The sequence below is a fragment of the Oreochromis niloticus genome, linkage group LG11, assembly GCF_001858045.2.
Source record: "Oreochromis niloticus isolate F11D_XX linkage group LG11, O_niloticus_UMD_NMBU, whole genome shotgun sequence".
Lineage (NCBI taxonomy): Eukaryota > Metazoa > Chordata > Actinopteri > Cichliformes > Cichlidae > Oreochromis > Oreochromis niloticus.
Genome location: NC_031976.2, coordinates 39,255,439 through 39,275,952, shown reverse-complemented (window position 1 = coordinate 39,275,952; position 20,514 = coordinate 39,255,439). Strand labels below are relative to the sequence as shown.

Sequence of the window (20,514 nt, the reverse complement as noted above, 5' to 3'; positions counted from 1 at the left end):
ACACGTCAACACAACAACACGGCAGCGCTGCATGTCGGTACGCAGACAGTTACAGAAGCTTAAATATCTTTGATACCAGCTGCAGAAACAGCAATGCTGCTTCACCATCCCTCTTTAACCACCAAACATCATCATTTAAATCCCTCCAACCAAGCTTTACTCAAACCCACCCGTCACTCACAGAACCCACGACTCCCCACAGACACACACAACCTGCAGAACACGCTCTGCTGCAGAGTCACACCAAAGCACACAGGCTCCGTCACAAAGGTGGAAACAGCAAAGCGTCAGCTTTAAAGGAGACGAACGGCGAGCACTGACCGGGGAAGGTTCGGTTCCACATCCTCGGGGTCACGTCCTTCCCGTTTGGACGCTCGTTAGACGCCAACATGGACTCGTTCAAGCGTGAGCGTAGAGCATCAGGCCGTCATAAAAGCCTCCAGCAATGATGTTCATCTGCAAGAAACACACCGGGTCAGTCGTTCAGACACACACACACACACACACTCACTCACTCTCTCACTCTCTCTCACTCTCTCTCACACACACACACACACACACACACACACGTGTCCTCTACCCAACCTGTGACTTCTCGGCCGTTTCCTTGGTTACTACCGCTACAGTCTCGTGGCATCTGTTTTCTGAGTTCTCTTGAGTCTGTGTGCAGCAGCTACGAGCCAATCAAGATGGCCAAACAACAACAACGCAGCACAGGTGGGGCTTGCTCTCCCCTGCACACCTGCTGACTCACATTTTAATGCAGAACAAACCCAACCTGAGGCAGAGGTTTGGGTTTGTTCCACAGTATTTTGGTAAAAGAAGCAGAAACCTGAAACTCGACGGGTGGATCTCCTCCCAGCCGCTCGGACCAATCCGATCCCTCTGCAGCTGCACGCCGACCCGGGACAAACGCTCCAGGTGGTGCAGGATTTAATTTGTGATGTTTCCCTGCAAAACTTTAACTGTGGGTCTGTCTCCGCTCAGCTCCTCTCGCTGCCTCGCTCTAATCACAGATTTACATAATAATTGATCTTCAGAGCTCAGAGTGTGAGCACCATGATGTTTAATGACATCACTTCCTCCAGTATCTATCACATCTCGCTGCTCTTTGTGCAGCAGCAGTGGCGCCTGACATGTTCCTATTAATCTGTTTGAATATCTAATCAGCCAGCGCTCCCGCTGGGAGTGAGTGCTTCAGGAAACGATGAAGAAATAGAATGAATGATGTTTAGAACAGCGGCTTCACGTTTCGGCCTCAGACGAGTGCGTTGTTCGCTCATGGGCAGAAAAACGGCCCTGAAGAGGCTGTGAACGTGGCGTGGTCACTGTGCATCTGCAGTGACTGAACTCCAATCACCACTCATTGCTCTGCAGAAGAGCACACTGTGGCAGTAAGAGCAGGACGCTGAGGCTGCGACCACACAGACTCACAGACCTGGACAGCTTCATGCTTCTGATTGGATCTAGTCTCTCCAGAATATTTTCATCTCGTGGTATTCATCAATGAAAGTGTCGAGATGATTGATCTTATCTCTGTCCTCTGCATTACTTTTACTTTGTCATCATCTCGTTTAATCAGAAAATTATTGATGTGTGAAATAAAACCTGCTGTCATCACACGTCAGAGACCCACAGAGCAGCTTTATTCTCAGCAGCCGCCACATCTGCAGCAGCTGTGTGGAGAAACAAGCTCCACCCCCTGCTGGCAAAGTGTACCTTGTAAAGTGTCCAGTTTGAACACACACACACACACTGACCAGTGAGTCCTCTATGGTGTAGTTGAACATGTCCTTGGCGTCTGCCTTGAGGTTCTGGACAAACTCCTGGTACTCGGGGTTCTGAGGCTCTCGTACGTCAGGATCTTCACACTCTGGAAACCACAAACAGATTTATTATGGTTATTATGAGTCTTTTAACGGCGTCTTACTGCCCAGAGACGAATGAGGACAGGATACAGCAACACGAGGTGCATCACAGATCCATAATTAATCTTTTACATGTTTTTAAAAAAAAAAATCACATAAAGTATTTACGTCCAGTCAAACTCGGAGTGAGTATGAGCTCCCCTCACATGAAACAGGAAGTAAACACGCTGTGAGGAAGACACCTGACATCAGCTTCAGCTACACAAATCCATACACTGTACATAAAAGATGGATGACGGCACCGTACAAGAGAAATCTGCTCTCTCTTTCTAGTCCCTGTCAGGACTCTTGCTGCAGCATTTGGATCAGCTGAAGGCTTTTCAGGAGTTTTTAGGACATCCTGATAATAAGAATTACAGTAGTCCAGCCTGGAAGTAATAAATGCATGAACTAGTTTTTCAGCATCACTCTGAGACAGGATATTTCTAATTTCATCAAGCTCGTCCAGGTGGAAGGGGCTCTGTGGACTTCCTGTTCCATAGGGGGCGCTGTTGAGCTCGTCCAGGTGGAAGGGGCTCTGTGGACTTCCTGTTCCATAGGGGGCGCTGTCGAGTTCAGCAGAAATGGTTCCACCTTTAGATGTTTCACAGGTTTTCTATTGTAGTAAAATCCTTTCTGTTAGAGACGTCACAGCACCGCGAGACGCTTTACAGCGTCCTCCATTTTGGTTTGGGGCGTGAAGCGAGCAGCCTTCTGACAGCATCACCTTCACCCCGCTGCACCTCCTGCACACCTGAAGCTCCTGCTGGGCTTTAACTGTGGAAACAGGCACCTGTCCTAAACCTTTACCGACCAATCAGCACGCATTAGCAGCATGCTAGTTTTTATGGTCAAAATTAGCTTCACTGAGAGGAACTGACGGAGGAAGAGTGCTGTTATCCAGGCTGGATTCATGGATGCTAAAATCCGATGTTTTTGGAAGTCTCTGCTTAGCTCCGCTCTCTCTGATCTCACAGCACCCCCTAGGTGAACTGCAGCCAACTTTTCAGTAGGATTAACAGGAAATGAACAGAATGACGGTTCACCAGGATCCTGCCGCTGACGTGGAGCTGAAACATCGTGAAATGTTTTTTCCATGACTCCTCCCCAATGAACCGTCCCGTCTCAGCCGGGAGTCGTACCATTGCTCAGAAGGACAAACACAGTCACAGACTCGCACTCAGACACAGTGTAAATCACACAAACACACAGTAACACACAGCCTCCTCCCTGCGCACAGAGATTCCTTCAGTTTCTCTGAGTTTGCTGATGACATCATGCTGTGTCGATGATGTTCACAGTGAGGAACGTGATTCTGAAACAGGCTGGAGAACCTCTGAGATGATCATGTGACTAGGGATGGGTATCGTTTAGGTTTTATCCGATACCGGTGCCAAACCGGTACTTTTGAAACGGTGCCGGTGCTTAAACCGGTGCTCAAACCGGTGCTTAAAGAATGGAGAACACAAACTTTGTCCAAAAACCTCTCATGTTCAGCTGTTTTTTTGTAAAAAGATAAACAATGTTAGCCTTTTCTGCAGCTATAGGGCATATATGGTATCACTCTTGGCTGGAAGCAGTGCTTAAACAATGGAAAAAACACAAACTTTGTCCAAAAACCTCTCATGTTTAACTGTTTTCCACTTTTTCTTTGGTCATTTAGCCTTTTTGGCCAGGGTGAAGGGAGCATCTGCCATCAAACAAGAAGACAGCCGCATGTAACTACGACGGTGTTTGCTAGTTCACCTACATGCATTAATGTAATAATTTGGTTAGCGTACTCAATGTAAATTACACACGAACAACATGAAGCTACTCAAGCAGAGAAGAACGGCTGCTGCTGCCATCATCATCCTCATCATTTCTGCTACACTGACAGGGCTAGGGGCCAGGACTCTACTCTTTGGGTTCTTGGGGGATGTTACTAACTCCGGGTCCGATAACAGGCACCACACCCGCAGTAGATGTGCTCGGTGTGAGGTCTCGCAGCAAGCTATCAAACACGGTGCATTTCTCGGCTTTAAAAAAAAACGCTATGCGTCGCCAGGTGTTTCATCAGATTTGAGGTGTTACCTCCTTTGACAGTATCACAGTATCAGCTTAAAGCACTTGTTGCAGGCTGCTGAGTTTGCATCTTTTGCTGTGAAGCACAGCCAGACTTTTGACCGCTTTGCCTTGGGCATTTTTAATCTGTAGCTCTGCTCTAAAAGAACGTACGTACCTGCCCCGCCTACTATCCTCGGAAACGTAAAATGATTGGCTAGAATTGGCTCAGGAAAAAAAAAGCACCGAAATAAAGCACCGAAATGTGCGCTGCTTTCCGGATACCGGTACCCATCCCTACATGTGACCAACCTGCTGCCAGCTCACCTTTAAATCTTCCTCCAGCTGTTTCTCTTTAGCTCGCTGACTTTTGCAGATCTTCTGTGTTTAAATGTTTGACATGTTCTCTGTCATGAGTAAATGTTCGCTGATGGAATTATGTTTCTCTTCACTCGTTCACTCGTGCTGGCGTTTGAGGCAGCAGGTGGGAGCTGCTCCGACACACGTGCGAGATCACGCTGAAAACTTTGGGCTGAATTCAGTTGAAGCTCATATTTATGACATGAAGTCAAGCAGAGATTTGGGTTAATCACTGTAACCTTTCCTTGTGATTACAGCGCCCAATCTGCTTGCATGATTACTCCATAACGAGGCGAGCCGTGAGGACGCATGGCTCTCCAGGTGCAGCTGCAAGTCATCAGCAGTCGTCAGATTAATGAGCGTTTCTTCCTCTCACACCACTGAAAGATGTTTAAAATTGCAGCTACACGCGACACATGAGGAGGGATTTAAATGGCTCCTCGCTTTCCTGCGAGGAGCTGCGAGAACAAACACGGCGAGGTCCACGTGCAGCACACTGGAGCGCTACAGTCTGACACACGGAGGCCAGAGCTGCAGAGTAAATCCATCCAATCATTTCACTGCTTTACAAACTCCACCACCTGACTCTGCAGACAGGAGGAGGAGTTTCGGGTCACCTGAGACTGACCTATGACCTATGATGTACACTAGCAGTCAAAGTTGGATACAGCTTCTCATTTAATGGTTTTTCTTTATTTTCATTATTATTTATATTGTAGATTCTCACTTAAGGCAGCAAAACTATGAATGAACACTCAGATGGAATTATGTAGTGAACAATAAAGTGTGAAATAACTCAAAACATGTTTGATATTTTAGATTCTTCGTAATATCCACCCTTTGATTACTGCTTTGCACTCTTGGCATCCTCTAGATGAGCTTCATGAGGTCGTCTCCTGAAATGGTTTCCAACAGTCTTGAAGGAGTTCCCAGAGATGCTGAGCACTTGTTGGCCCTTGTGCCTTCACTCTGCGCTCCATCTCATCCCAAACCATCTCCACTGGGATTAGGTCAGGTGACTGTGGAGGCCAGGCCATCGGGCGCAGCACTCCATCTCTCTCCTTGCCTGGAGGTGTGTTTGGAGTCATTGTGCTGTTGATAAATCAATGATGTGATGGCATTTTGCTGCAGGATGCTGTGGTAGCCATGCTGGTTCAGTGTGCCTTCAGTTTGGAATAAATCCCCAACAGTGTCAGCAGCAAAATCTTAGAAATATGGTATCTAAGCAGATTCTTACTCTGGATGGCATTACCTTGGCCTCCAGTAACACTGTGAGGAACCTTGGAGTCATTTTTGACCAGGACATGTCCTTCAATGCACATATTAAACAAATATGTAAGACTGCTTTCTTCCATTTGCGCAACATCTCTAAAATTAGAAATATCCTGTCTCAGAGTGATGCTGAAAAACTAGTTCACTAGCTGGGTCCACGTCCTCATTTTAGGTTTGACAGCGTATTAGTAGGTAAAGGTGATGCTTGGACATGAATTGAGCTGCAGTTTGGGGGAAGGCCTCGAAGGGGACTGGCGACGGCTCCGGGCCTGGCAGATCCCCGTGCACTAAATAGGAGTGAAGAAGTTAAAGAATTGAGAACAAGGAGGGAGGGAGGGTGGGGCACGTAAATGAGAATGAACAGTTTGCAAAACTGGGGGAACATATATAGATGACAACCGGATGGAGCGTGTTTGGAGGCGTGGTCCCGCTCCTGAAATTCCGATACATAATCTCCAATTCATGCATTTATTACTTCCAGGCTGGACTACTGTAATTCTTTATTATCAGGATGCCCTAAAAACTCCCTGAAAAGCCTTCAGTTAATCCAAAATGCTGCAGCAAGAGTCCTGACAGGGACTAGAAAGAGAGAGCAGATTTCTCCTGTATGGTGCCATCATCCATCTTTTATGTACAATGTGCGGATTTGTGCAGCTGAAGCGCTGATGTCAGGCGTCTTCCTCACAGCGTGTGTGTTTACCTCTTGTTTCATGTTGACCGACCTCCTCCTGGATACTGATGCCATACCTGGAAGGCTTCCTTGGCAATGGCGTCCTCACGGTCCCCGCGGCGCCACGGCTGGCGGTGTTCGGATTTCAGGCTGTCAGCAAACACGTCGAGGTAGAAAAAGACGTACTGCTCGTGAGTGAGATTCTCCCGCCTGAATTCAACCATCAGCTTCCTGAAGACGTCAGGAGAACAGCAGACGAAGACCACTGAGGAGGAGAGAGAGGAAGAGTCAGAGATGAAGATCAGAGTCAGCCCATGGCGCTCGGTGCAGCACAGACCTGTGGGTCACCCCCCTCTGCCTTCATGACTGAGCTCACCTGCTCTAACACACCTGCTCTAATGTCCACACTGAGAGACAAGCAACACAACTGATTGTTTTCAGGGAGTCTGCAGGGAAAACGCAGTCTGATTGGACAGTCAGCCTCCTAGTAGCTGCACTTTTGGTACTCCTACATCACCTCGATCTACAACTATCACCTTCACACACACACACGCACACACACACAGATGCTCACACACACACACACGCACAGACACACAGATGCTCACACACACGCACACACACACACACACACAGATGCTCACACACACACACACACACACACACACAGACACACAGATGCTCACACACACGCACACACACACACACACAGATGCTCACACACACACACACACACACACACACACACACAGACACACAGATGCTCACACACACGCACACACACAGACACACAGATGCTCACACACACACACACTCACACACACACACAGACAGACACACAGATGCTCACACACACACACACACACAGACGCACAGATGCTCACACACACACACACACAGACACACAGATGCTCACACACACACACACACACACACACACAGATGCTCACACACACACACACACACACAGACACACAGATGCTCACACACACACACACTCACACACACACACAGACACACACGCACATGCTCTCACACAGACACACAGATGCTCACACACTCACACACACACACACACGCACATGCTCTCACACACACACACAGATGCTCACACACACACAGACACACAGATGCTCACACACACACAGACACACAGATGCTCACACACTCACACACACACACGCACATGCTCTCACACAGACACACAGATGCTCACACACTCACACACACACACGCACATGCTCTCACACAGACACACAGATGCTCACACACAGACACACAGATGCTCACACACTCACACACACACACACACACGCACATGCTCTCACACAGACACACAGATGCTCACACACACACACACACACGCACATGCTCTCACACAGACACACAGATGCTCACACACTCACACACACACACGCACATGCTCTCACACAGACACACAGATGCTCACACACACTCACACACACACACACACACACACACAGGTATCGGGTTTCTCTGAGCTGGGCCTCTGAAAGCTTTCAGCTGCGTGCTGTGGTGCTTTCAGGGTCACTTCCTGCTCAGAGGTTATTACAGTCTGAAACAAAGGGGGAGGGTCGAGGAATGTCATCATGCCGCTTGGAGACTTCCCGTGGCTCCAGCATCCACGCTCCAGGAAAAGCCATGCATGAGAGAAGGGAACACAAACAGTCAGTTTATCCACGGCGATGTGTTCACCGTGAGCAGTGAACTCCCTCTGCACATGCTCAGAGCTGACCTGCTGACACCACTGGGTGAAGGTTTGGGTCTGAGAGTGGTCATGATCATGACGGGGGAGGGGCGTTATTAATTTTACACATGAAAGTGCAGCTGGTTATGTTTCTGTTACAGCCCACTAAATGTCATGTAGGCGTGAATGCGGGGCTGCGGTCACTGAGGCAGGGCCCCGCGGTGGATGAGGTCCGCCCTGAGTTCCTGAAGGCTCTGGATGTTGTAAGGCTGTCCTGGTTGACACGCCTCTTCAGTGTTGCGTAGAGATCAGGGGCGGTACCTCTGGATTGGCAGAACACGATGGTGGTTCCCATCTTTAAGAAAGAGGACTGGAGGGTGTGTTCCAACTATAAGGGGAATCACATTCCTCAGCCTCCCTGGGAACGTCTATGCCAGGGTGCTGGAAAGGAGAGTCCATCTGTTAGTTGAACAAAGGAGGAACAATGTGGTTTTCGTCCTGTCGTGGAACACTGGACCAGCTCGTTACCCTCTCGAGGATACTGGAGGGTGCATGGGAGTTTGCCCAACCACTCTACATGTGTTTTGTGGACTTGGAAAATACATTCGACCGTGTCCCTCGGGGCGTCCTGTGGGAGGTGCTTCAGGAGTATGTGGTCTGTGGCTCCGAGAGCTGCCCTTTGTCACCGATTCTGTTCGTAGCCAAGTGCTGGAAGGCTTTCACATCGGTGGTCTCAGAATCTCATTGGGAGAAGGGAGCAGAAGATCGACAGACGGATTGGTGCTGCGGCTGCAGTCATGCGGATGCTGCACCGGTCTGTCATGGTGAAGAGAGAGCTGAGTGTAAAATTGAACCTCTCGATTTACCCGTTGATCTACGTCCCTACCCTGACCTATGGTCACGAGCTGTGGGTAGTGACCGAAAGAACAAGATGGCAGATACAAGCTGTGGAAATGAGCTTCCTCCGAAGGGTGGCTGGTCTCTCCCTTAGAGGTAGGGTGAGGAGTCCGGCCATCTGGGAGGGGCTCAGAGTAGAGCCGCTGCTCCTCCACATTGAACTGAGCCAGTTGAGGTGGTTCAGGTATCTGACAAGGATGCCTCCTGGGTGAGGTGTTCCGGGCATGTCCCGCTGGGAGGAGGCCCCAGGGCAGGCTCATCAGGCTGCTGCCCCCACGACCCGGCCCTGGATAAGCAGAAGAAGATGGATGGATGGATGGATGGCCTGAATGCATACCTCACACAGAGCCATACCCCGGGTCACAGTAACGGACCTGCCTGAACCCAGGGTCAGTGCAGCTCTGACGCCGATCATGCTCTGGTAAACCCTCAGCTCCACCTGAGCCACCATCCTCAGGACCTCACAGAGGTTCTCACAAACGCACTAATCACCTGCAGCGTCCTGGCTGTTCCACACAGAAACACTTACCTGCTCCCTCATGTTCCAGCTGCTGCTCATGGTGAACGTGGCTCATTGCTGACATGGACTAACAGGAAACCCCACTGTGTGTGTTTCAAGCTCTTTTTATTAGAAATAACCAAGTTGTTACATGCTTACATTTACAAAAAATGCCAGAAATCTATCATGAAGATATTTTTCACCAAAAATGTAAACCTGGTTTTTCATGATTTATTGGGGTTAATAACACTCACCTTCATTCCATTTCCAGAGTGTAACAATCAACCACTTGTGCTGAAATCTAAAACCGCCCATGGTGTTGATTCAAAATCTGCTCTGACACAATCATAGGTGTCCGTTGCTAAGGACAACAAGAAATAAAGCCATTTTGATGCTATGGACTGAGCCATATTTTAATTGGGTAGGGGGTGGGGGGCACTATGATATACATTCATTTTTACAATTTATATATTTAATGTTAATTGTAGCTTATGTACATTATTTTAGGGTGTCACATGCCACCCCATCCCACAACAGTAGCTCCGCCCCTGTGGCTAAGGAGTGTCGTTGCAACTTTATTGGTCAGCGTGTTTTTTGGCCAACCAACATTGTTGGCTGGGGTCTTTCTAGGTGGCGCTCCATGGTGGAGGTATAGCACCGCATCGCTGATATGACGGAAAGTCACCCTTTATGTTTCATTGTGTGTGTGAGTGAGAGCATGCGTGTGTGTGTGTGTGTGTGTGTGTGAGCATGCGTGTCTGTGTGTGTGTGAGCATGTATGTGTGTGTTATTGTCCTCTGCCTGCAATAAAAATGCTGAACTAAAAATATCCCTGCACGTCCATCTCTGATGTGTTGATGTTGATCGAGAAATGCTTTTCCTCCATGCATATTAATGCTACGCACACACACACACAGGGTTAAAGGTCGTTCCTGCTGAGCAACGACTGAATAAATGACTGAATTAATCATTTACTGTGTGAAAGGAGAGCTGTTCAGTGCTCGCAGAGGGATCAGCTGGAAATGAGCTAAATTCCTTTCAAAATAAAAGCTTTCACTTATCCGTCCCTCTGTAACGTCTGAAAGACTTTCTGCAGTTCTGTGGCTTCCATAGTCAGCAGCAGCCAGGTGCTACTGATGCTGATTAATGGATGATCAGCTGATCAGCAGGTGTGAGCACCTTTACAAAAGAGCATGTTTCTGCAGCACTGAGGCGTGTTAGCACGATGCTGAGCAGTGACGTGAGAGAAGCACTCGGTGCTTTCACAGGAAAGATTATAAGACTACCTCCAAACAATCTGCAGCGAGAGCGATCCATGAAGCTCCATCTCAGACTCTACAAAAGGTTAAAGGTCATGAAAGCACATCTGAGGTTTGTAAAGCTGCGTCTGAAGAAAGCAGCAGATTTCAGGAACAGACGAGAGGAAAGTGGAGATATTTGTCCAAAACGCACAGCAGCACGCATGCTCAAATGCATGATCCATGCATGTAGAGACCATCGTTCACCTTTTCTGTGTTGCACAAAGACACAGGGGTGAAACCAAACTTGTTAACTTGTGATTTTTGAGGCTGGTGACTCGGCTGAATGTATCCTCAGCAGCAGAGGTGACTCTTGGTCTTCCTTTCCTGGGGCATCCTCATGTGAGACAGTTTCATCATAGTGCTCGATGGTTTTTGGGACTGCACTTGGACGCATTCAAAGTTTTAGCAGTTTTCCGACTGACTGACCTTCAGTTCTTAAAGTAATGATGGGCTGTTGTTTCTCTTTACTGAGCTGATTGGTTCTTGCCATAATATGAATTCTCACAGTTGTCAAATAGGGCTGTGAGCTGTGCACCAACCTGACTTCTGCACAACACAACTAATGGTCCCAACCCCATAAAGAAGGCAAGAAACTCCAAAAATGACCCCTGACAGGCACGCCTGTGAGGTGAAACCATTTTAGGTGATGACATCATGAAGCTCACTGAGAGAAGGCCGAGGGTTTGCAGCGCTGTCAACAAAGCAAACTGAGGCTACTTAGAGGAATCTAAAGTATAAAACATATTTAGTTATTTATCATTTTTTTCTTTGCTACATATTCCACATATCTTGCTTCATATATTTGATGTCTTCAGTTTGTATCTACGATATAAAAATGTAGTAAAAATAAAGAAAAAACATAAAATAAGAAGCTGTGTTCAAAGTTTGAACTGGTGGTATAAAAGCAGGAAATCTTCATGACGGGAAAAAATTAGCACGCTCACAGTTCGAAATCAGGACTTCACCGATGTTTGTGACTCCAGCTGCTCCTGCCGGTTGTCGGGGCGAGTCTTCGTGGGTTTCCACAGAAACGGCACTCCGTCGTTTCCTGTCTGGGTCAGGAGGACGTGATGTAAGGTAGATGTGTTTGTATCTGCCCGCCGACACAGCGGCTGCATTAAATAACAACAGCCTCGGGTTTTTCCTAACTGAAGGAAGACATCAGGTTAAGGAGCGCTCTGAGCTCGCCATCCTGCTGATGCATGCGGTATCCTGACCCTCCGCTCAGAGATGACGCTGCCATTTTAAATCTTTCCTGATGGCTTCACTGTGCTGCGGTCAGCTTAGAGCGCTGCAGGCAGTCAGAGCTGACGTCTCCGTTTACTCAGCAGCAGAGCGCAGGCCGAGCTGCCGCCGCTTCGCCAGCTCGACGTCTGCATCTGAGTGTGAACTCGCAAGCAGGAAAAGGAAGCTTCACTCTGAGGAAACGATGGAGTCAGAGCCTCATCCAGCTTTTCGTGTTGGCACTGGTTTCCTTTGAGGTCAGAGGGCTGCACTCCTCCTGCATCAGGTTTCTGCTGCTTCCTCTTTCAGGACATACGAAGCAGAAATCCAGCCTGCAGAAACAGACAGACGCAGGCGTTTACCTCTGCACGACCTCTATGTCCACATTCGGTCTCAGGCCTTTGTTAATTTGTGCACGTGTCCCTGGCGTGGGTCCTGCAGCTCTTTTACTCTAGAGGTGCTCTGCAGGCTCCTGCTATCCTCCTGAATCCTTTTTTAGCTTTTTATTTCTGTACTGACAAGCAAACTTGGAAGCTTCGGGGCGACCAGCAAGCGATGGTCACAGTCAGAGGATCCCTGCAACTCTTCCAGCTGTCCCAGAATTCCAGTATCAGCTCCATCTGAACATGAACCTCCATAAAATCAGATCCAACAGCTCGCCGTGCCGTTGGCATTTAAACCAGGCTGAAGTCAAGACGCTCAAGAAAAGCTCCAGAGCGTTCCTTTGAGTTATGTTCAGCTGAAAGTTTTGTTGCCAGTAATGCGTTCCCGAAACTTTCTCGTGTAAACTGGGTGAAGCTCCATCAGCTCGTCCACTCTGATCACTTCCTGTTACTTCACACAGAGTGGAGAAGCTCCTGTTTAAAGAAAAGCGCCACTGGGGTTCACACATGGTAAATGGCCGGTATTTGTATAGCGCTTTACTTAGTCCCTAAGGACCCCAAAGCGCTTTACACATTCAGTCATCCACCCATTCACACACACATTTACACACTGGTGATGGCAGCTACATTGTAGCCACAGCCACCTGCCGGACACTGGCGCCACCGGGCCCTCTGACCACGACCAGTAGGCAACGGGTGAAGTGTCTTGCCCAAGGACACAACGACCGAGACTGTTGGAGCCGGGGCTCGAACCGGCAATTACAAGATTACAAGACGAGCTGCCAACTCTTGAGCCACGATTGCCCCATGGCCCACATGGCCCAAAGTCGAGCAGACCGCAGATCACATGACCAGTGTGCAGCTGTCAGGTGATCAGGAGCACAGACAGAGGTCACAGCTCAACAATGGTTTTCTAAAGTCACACGAGGTCAGAACTACCAGCTGTAATCACCCATTGTACTCAAGAACACTTCAGCATGTGCAGGAGGGTTGAACACCAGCCTTCTGATTGGTACATGAGCCACCTGAGTCGCAGATGCACCCACCGGTCTGAACACGCGCCTTCACAATAGTAGGTAGGTGATTGGTGTCTGACCCACCGCCTGCCAACGGTGGGTCAGACACCAACCACCATCCCCACCGCCGGGCGGTGCGGCGCCGAAACAACACAAACGTGACATCGTCATCGTGACAGCTCAGACTGAGCCTCCCTGCACAGATCTGATCGCCGATCCGCTGATTTTCCAGTGCACTCAGCTCCACTTCTGCAATCGGTTTCCAGATTCAATTTAATTCAATTCATTCATTCATTCATTCATTCCATTCATTCGCTTCCGCTTATCCTTTTTCAGGGTCGCGGGGGGCGCTGGAGCCTATCCCAGCTGTCATAGGGCGAGAGGCAGGGTACACCCTGGACAGGTCGCCAGTCTGTCGCAGGGCCAACACACAGGGACAGACAACCATTCACACTCACATTCACACCTAGTGACAATTTGGATTATCCAATTAACCTATCCCCACAAGCTGCATGTCTTTGGACGGTGGGAGGAAGCCGGAGTACCCGGAGAGAACCCACACAAACACGGGGAGAACATGCAAACTCCACACAGAAAGACCCCGGCCTGATGGTGGAATTGAACTCAGAACCTTCTTGCTGTGCGGCAACAGTGCTAACCACCGTGCCACCGTGCTGCCCAATTACTTTTTTCATTGATTGTACTTATTAGGGCCCGAGCACAAAAGTGCGAAGGCCCTATTGTATCTGCTCTGTTTCTTCTTCTTCTTCTTATTAGGGCCCGAGCACAAAAGTGCGAAGGCCCTATTGTATCTGCTCTGTTTCTTATTATTATTAGGGCCCGAGCACAAAAGTGCGAAGGCCCTATTGTATCTGCTCTGTTTCTTATTATTATTATTATTATTATTATTATTATTATTAGGGCCCGAGCACAAAAGTGCGAAGGCCCTATTGTATCTGCTCTGTTTCTTATTATTATTATTATTATTATTATTATTATTATTATTATTATATTATTATTATTATTATTATTTCGGCAAATGAATCGGCCTTTTGAGGGCCTAAACATGCTCGAAAACTCATGAAATTTTGCAGACGCGTCAGGTCTGGTGAAAATTTACGTATTTTAATGTCCGTAGACATGTCCAGGGAAAATTGGCTCAGTAGCGCCACCTAGAAAAATGAGAAACGCGAGCCCCCGAGATGGGTATGACCTACATGTATAAAACTCGGAACACATATCTAACGTTCGGAGACGCACATAAAAGTCTATTAGGGCCATGTCCTAAACCCAACAGGAAGTCCGCCATTTGGAAGTGAAGGTGACATTTTGGCTCTAATTTTGCCATTTCCATGCCTCGAACTTTTGCGAACTCCTCATTGGAATTTCATCGTACAAGCTTCATATTTGGTCAGTGTCAACTACACACCTGGGCCATGTTAAATTGCGGAGCTTTTGAGTTTTCGGGTTACTGTGAGGCCGTGGCGCCACGGCGAATTTCGATGACTCGCCATGAAAATCTTATTGCCTCTCGTTCTGTCATACATTGTCCGACCTTGACCAAAGTGGACACATATGATAAGGCTCCACCCCTGAACATATTTCAACTGCCATATTTGACACCAGGGACAGCGCCACCTAGTGGGAACAGGAAATGTCATGTTTTACACTTTGGGGTACAGTATTGTAATGGGTGACATCTGCAGCCTCAAATTTCTCCAGGAAAGCCTTAAGGAGTTGGTCTTGGGTTACAGAGAAAACTGTGAGTTTTCGCTGAAGGGTGTGACCCCAGCAGCATGGCGAACATTGAGGTCTCGCCATGAAGAAACAAATTAGTGTAACTCAATGAAATCCAATCTGATCAGTACCAGATTTTACAGGGATGATGTCAGACCCGCCCTGAACAGATTGATATGCCCATTGTCAGGAATACGTAGAGCGCCACCTAGTTGCACCAGGAAATGTCATGTCTTTCATTTTGTTGTACTGATTTTCACAGGTTCATCGTGGCCACCTCAAAAGCGGTGAATATCACCATCAGTCCCTCTTGATGCTTCAGTGAGAAAATTGTGACTATAAACTGAACGGCGCACCCTGGTGGCAGCGCAGTTCACCATGAAAGATGAAGTGGCTTTTGAGGGGCTTGAAAAGTTTAAAAAGTCTTGAAATTTGGCGCACACCTCTAATGTGATGAGGGATTTCTTTTTATATGTTCATTTTCCTTGAAGAGCGCAAAATGGCTCCACAGCGCCCCCTACAAAATTTCAAAACAACAGCCCCTGCTCTGTGTTTTATGTATGAGTTTGAAACCTGGCAAGCTTATTGGAGATATCAAGATGTACAAAAAAGTCTCTTGGAGCAATATCCCAAATCCAACAGGAAGTCAGCCATTTTAAAATTAATGTGTAAATTTGGCGACATTTTCCCCTCTTTTCAGGCCTCATACTTTGACGAACTCCTCCAAGGGATTTCATTAGATTTACGCGATCTCCTGTGTGTGGAATCTAAAGACCTTTGTGATGTTAAATTGCGAAGCTTTTTACGTTCAGGGAAACGGGGTGGTCATGGCGGCACGTGGAGTTTCAATCACTCGCCAAAAAGCAGTAACCTGCTGTCGCTCAAAAACACAATGTCCAATCTCTCCCAAAGTTCGCAGGCGTGATGAGACTCGAGCTCGGAAATGTTTGTTATGCCATTTGTCAGTAATGGTTAGAGCGCCACCTAGTGGGACGACTATAATAATGGTTGAATGAGATGAAATTTTAGCTGGTGGTTAAATGCATGAATTCCATCAATGTGACATCAGATCGGAAGCGCTGGTTTTAGGTGTTGGGCTTGGCTCGACGCGCCGGGGGTGCGAGGGCCCTCATATCGCTGCTTGCAGCTTTAATTATTATTATTATTATTATTATTATTATTATTATTTCGGCAAATGAATCGGCCTTTTGAGGGCCTAAACATGCTCGAAAACTCATGAAATTTTGCACACGCGTCAGGTCTGGTGAAAATTTACGTATTTTAATGTCCGTAGACATGTCCAGGGAAAATTGGCTCAGTAGCGCCACCTAGAAAAATGAGAAACGCGAGCCCCCGAGATGGGTATGACCTACATGTATAAAACTCGGAACACATATCTAACGTTCGGAGACGCACATAAAAGTCTATTATGGCCATGTCCTAAACCCAACAGGAAGTCCGCCATTTGGAAGTGAAGGTGACATTTTGGCTCTAATTTTGCCATTTCCATGCCTCGAACTTTTGCGAACTCCTCATTGGAATTTCATCGTACAAGCTTCATATTTGGTCAGTGTCAACTACACACCTGGGCCATGTTAAATTGCGGAGCTTTTGAGTTTTCGGGTTACTGTGAGGCCGTGGCGCCACGGCGAATTTCGATGACTCGCCATGAAAATCTTATTGCCTCTCGTTCTGTCATACATTGTCCGACCTTGACCAAAGTGGACACATATGATAAGGCTCCACCCCTGAACATATTTCAACTGCCATATTTGACACCAGGGACAGCGCCACCTAGTGGGAACAGGAAATGTCATGTTTTACACTTTGGGGTACAGTATTGTAATGGGTGACATCTGCAGCCTCAAATTTCTCCAGGAAAGCCTTAAGGAGTTGGTCTTGGGTTACAGAGAAAACTGTGAGTTTTCGCTGAAGGGTGTGACCCCAGCAGCATGGCGAACATTGAGGTCTCGCCATGAAGAAACAAATTAGTGTAACTCAATGAAATCCAATGTGATCAGTACCAGATTTTACAGGGATGATGTCAGACCCGCCCTGAACAGATTGATATGCCCATTGTCAGGAATACGTAGAGCGCCACCTAGTGGCACCAGGAAATGTCATGTCTTTCATTTTGTTGTACTGATTTTCACAGGTTCATCGTGGCCACCTCAAAAGCGGTGAGTATCACCATCAGTCCTTCATGATGCTTCTGTGCGAAAATTGTGACTTTAAACTGAACGGCGCACCCTGGTGGCAACGCGGTTCACCATGAAAGACGAAGTGGCTTTTGAGGGGCTTGGAAATTTTAAAAAGTCTTGGAATTTGGCCCAAACCTCCAATGTGATGAGGGCTTTGTTGTTATGTGATCATTTTCCTTGAATAGTGCAAAATGGCTCCACAGCGCCCCCTACAAAATTTCAAAACATCAGCCCCTGCTCTCTGTTTTATTTATAAGTCTGAAACCTGGTAAGCTTATGGAGGATATCAAGATGTACAAAAAAGTCTCTTGGAGCAATATCCCAAATCCAACAGGAAGTCAGCCATTTTAAAATTAATGTGTAATTTTGGCGACATTTTCCCCTCTTTTCAAGCACCGTTCTTTGACGAACTCCTCCAAGGGATTTCATTAGATTTATGCGATCTCCTGTGTGTGGAATCTAAAGACCTTTGTGATGTTAAATTGCGAAGCTTTTTATGTTCAGGGAAACAAGGTGGTCATGGCGACACGTGGAGTTTCAATCACTCGCCAAAAAGCAGTAATCTGCCGTCTACTCAAAAAAACAATGTCCAATCTCTCCCAAAGGTCGCAGGCATGATGAGACTCGAGCTTGGAAATGTTTGTTATGCCATTTGTCAGTAATGGTTAGAGCGCCACCTAGTGGGATGACTATAATCATGATTGAATGACATGAAATGTTAGCTGGTGGTTAAATGCATGAATTCCATCAATGTGACATCAGATCGGAAGCGCTGGTTTTAGGTGTTGGGCGTGGCTCGACGTGCTGGGGTGCGAGGGCCCTCACATCGCTGCTTGCAGCTTTAATTATTATTATTATTATTATTCAGGCAAAACAAGGGCCTTTTTGAGGGCTTTAACATGCTCGAAAACTCATGAAATTTTGCACACATGCCAGGTCTGGTGAAAAATTTTGTATTTTAATGGTTTTACACATGAGCACTTAGAAATGGCTCTAGAGCGCCACCTATGCCTTGTTAAATGCATCCCTACGAACACATCATTGGACCTACATGTATGAAATTTGGCACACATGTGTATCATGCCAAGCCGAACAAAAAAGTCTGTAGGCCCATTGACGCAAACCCAACAGGAAGTCCGCCATTTGCAAGTGAATGTCACATTTTGGCTCTAATTTTGCCATTTCCATGCCTCGAACTTTTGCGAACTCCTCATTGGAATTTCATCGTACAAGCTTCATATTTGGTCAGTGTCAACTACACACCTGGGCCATGTTAAATTGCGGAGCTTTTGAGTTTTCGGGATATGGTGAGGCCGTGGCGCCACGGCGAATTTTGATGACTCGCCATGAAAATCTTATTGCCTCTCGTTCTGTCATACATTGTCCGACCTTGACCAAAGTGGACACATATGATAAGGCTCCACCCTGAACATATTTCAACTGCCATATTTGACATCAGGTACAGCGCCACCTAGTGGGAACAGGAAATGTCATGTTTTACACTTTGGGTACAGTATTGTAATGGGTGACATCTGCAGCCTCAAATTTCTCCAGGAAAGCCTTAAGGAGTTGGTCTTGGGTTACAGTGAAAACTGTGAGTTTTCGCTGAAGGGTGTGACCCCAGCAGCATGGCGAACATTGAGGTCTCGCCATGAAGAAACAAATTAGTATAACTCAATGAAATCCAATCTGATCAGTACCAGACTTTACAGGGATGATGTCAGACCCGCCCTGAACAGATTGATATGCCCATTGTCAGGAATACGTAGAGCGCCACCTAGTGGCACCAGGAAATGTCATGTCTTTCATTTTGTTGCACTGATTTTCACAGGTTCATCGTGGCCACTTCAAAAGCGGTGAATATCACCATCAGTCCCTCATGATGCTTCAGTGAGAAAATTGTGACTTTAAACTGAACGGCGCACCCTGGTGGCAACGCAGTTCAACATGAAAGATGAAGTGGCTTTTAAGGGGCTTGGAAAGTTTAAAATGTCTTGAAATTTGGCGCACACCTCCAATGTCATGAATGCTTTGTTGATATGTGATCATTTTCCTTGAATAGCGCAAAATGGCTCCACAGCGCCCCCTACAAAATTTCAAAACATCAGCCCCTGCTCTGTGTTTTATGTATGAGTCTGAAACCTGGTAAGCTTATGAAAGATATCAAGATGCACAAAAAAGTCTCTTGGAGCAATATCCCAAATCCAACAGGAAGTCAGCCATTTTGAAATTAATGTGTAATTTTGGCAACATTTTCCCCTCTTTTCAGGCACCGTTCTTTGACAAACTCCTCCAAGGGATTTCATCAGATTGACCCAATCTCCAGTGTGTGGAATCTAAAGACCTTTGTGATGTTAAATTGCGAAGCTTTTTACGTTCAGGGAAACGAGGTGGACATGGTAGCATGTGGAGTTTCAATCACTCGCCAAAAAGCAGTAATCTGCTATCACTCAAAAACACAATGTCCAATCTCTCCCAAAGGTCGCAAGCGCGATTAGACTCGAGCTCGGAAATGTTTGTTATGCCATTTGTCAGTAATGGTTAGAGTGCCACCTAGTGGGACGACTATAATAATGGTTGAATTAGATGAAATGTTAGCTGGTGGTTAAATGCATGAATTCCATCAATGTGACATCATATCGGACGCACTGGTTTTAGGTGTTTGGCTTGGCTCGACGTGCTGGGGTGCGAGGGCCCTCATATCGCTGCTTGCAGCTTTAATTATTATTATTATTATTATTATTATTATTATTATTTCGGCAAATGAATCGGCCTTTTGAGGGCCTAAACATGCTCGAAAACTCATGAAATTTTGCAGACGCGTCAGGTCTGGTGAAAATTTACGTATTTTAATGTCCGTAGACATGTCCAGGGAAAATTGGCTCAGTAGCGCCACCTAGAAAAATGAGAAACGCGAGCCCCCGAGATGGGTATGACCTACATGTATAAAACTCGGAACACATATCTAACGTTCGGAGACGCACATAAAAGTCTATTATGGCCATGTCCTAAACCCAACAGGAAGTCCGCCATTTGGAAGTGAAGGTGACATTTTGGCTCTAATTTTGCCATTTCCATGCCTCGAACTTTTGCGAACTCCTCATTGGAATTTCATCGTACAAGCTTCATATTTGGTCAGTGTCAACTACACACCTGGGCCATGTTAAATTGCGGAGCTTTTGAGTTTTCGGGTTACTGTGAGGCCGTGGCGCCACGGCGAATTTCGATGACTCGCCATGAAAATCTTATTGCCTCTCGTTCTGTCATACATTGTCCGACCTTGACCAAAGTGGACA

General features: G+C 47.0%; 2 long non-coding RNA genes across 2 annotated transcripts; one reads left to right on the top strand and one right to left on the bottom strand.

Moving 5' to 3' along the window:
• Nucleotides 1–401: 401 nt before the first annotated feature.
• LOC109198396 (uncharacterized) lies at nucleotides 402–6,465 on the bottom strand. The gene is made up of 3 exons (XR_002059209.1): nucleotides 6,330–6,465; nucleotides 1,761–1,873; nucleotides 402–456 (listed from the first exon to the last, which is right to left on the bottom strand). It is a non-coding gene; the product is annotated as an uncharacterized LOC109198396 (long non-coding RNA).
• On the top strand, nucleotides 5,257–6,506 carry LOC112848105 (uncharacterized). The gene is made up of 2 exons (XR_003222052.1): nucleotides 5,257–5,382; nucleotides 6,337–6,506. It is a non-coding gene; the product is annotated as an uncharacterized LOC112848105 (long non-coding RNA).
• Nucleotides 6,507–20,514: the final 14,008 nt, after the last annotated feature.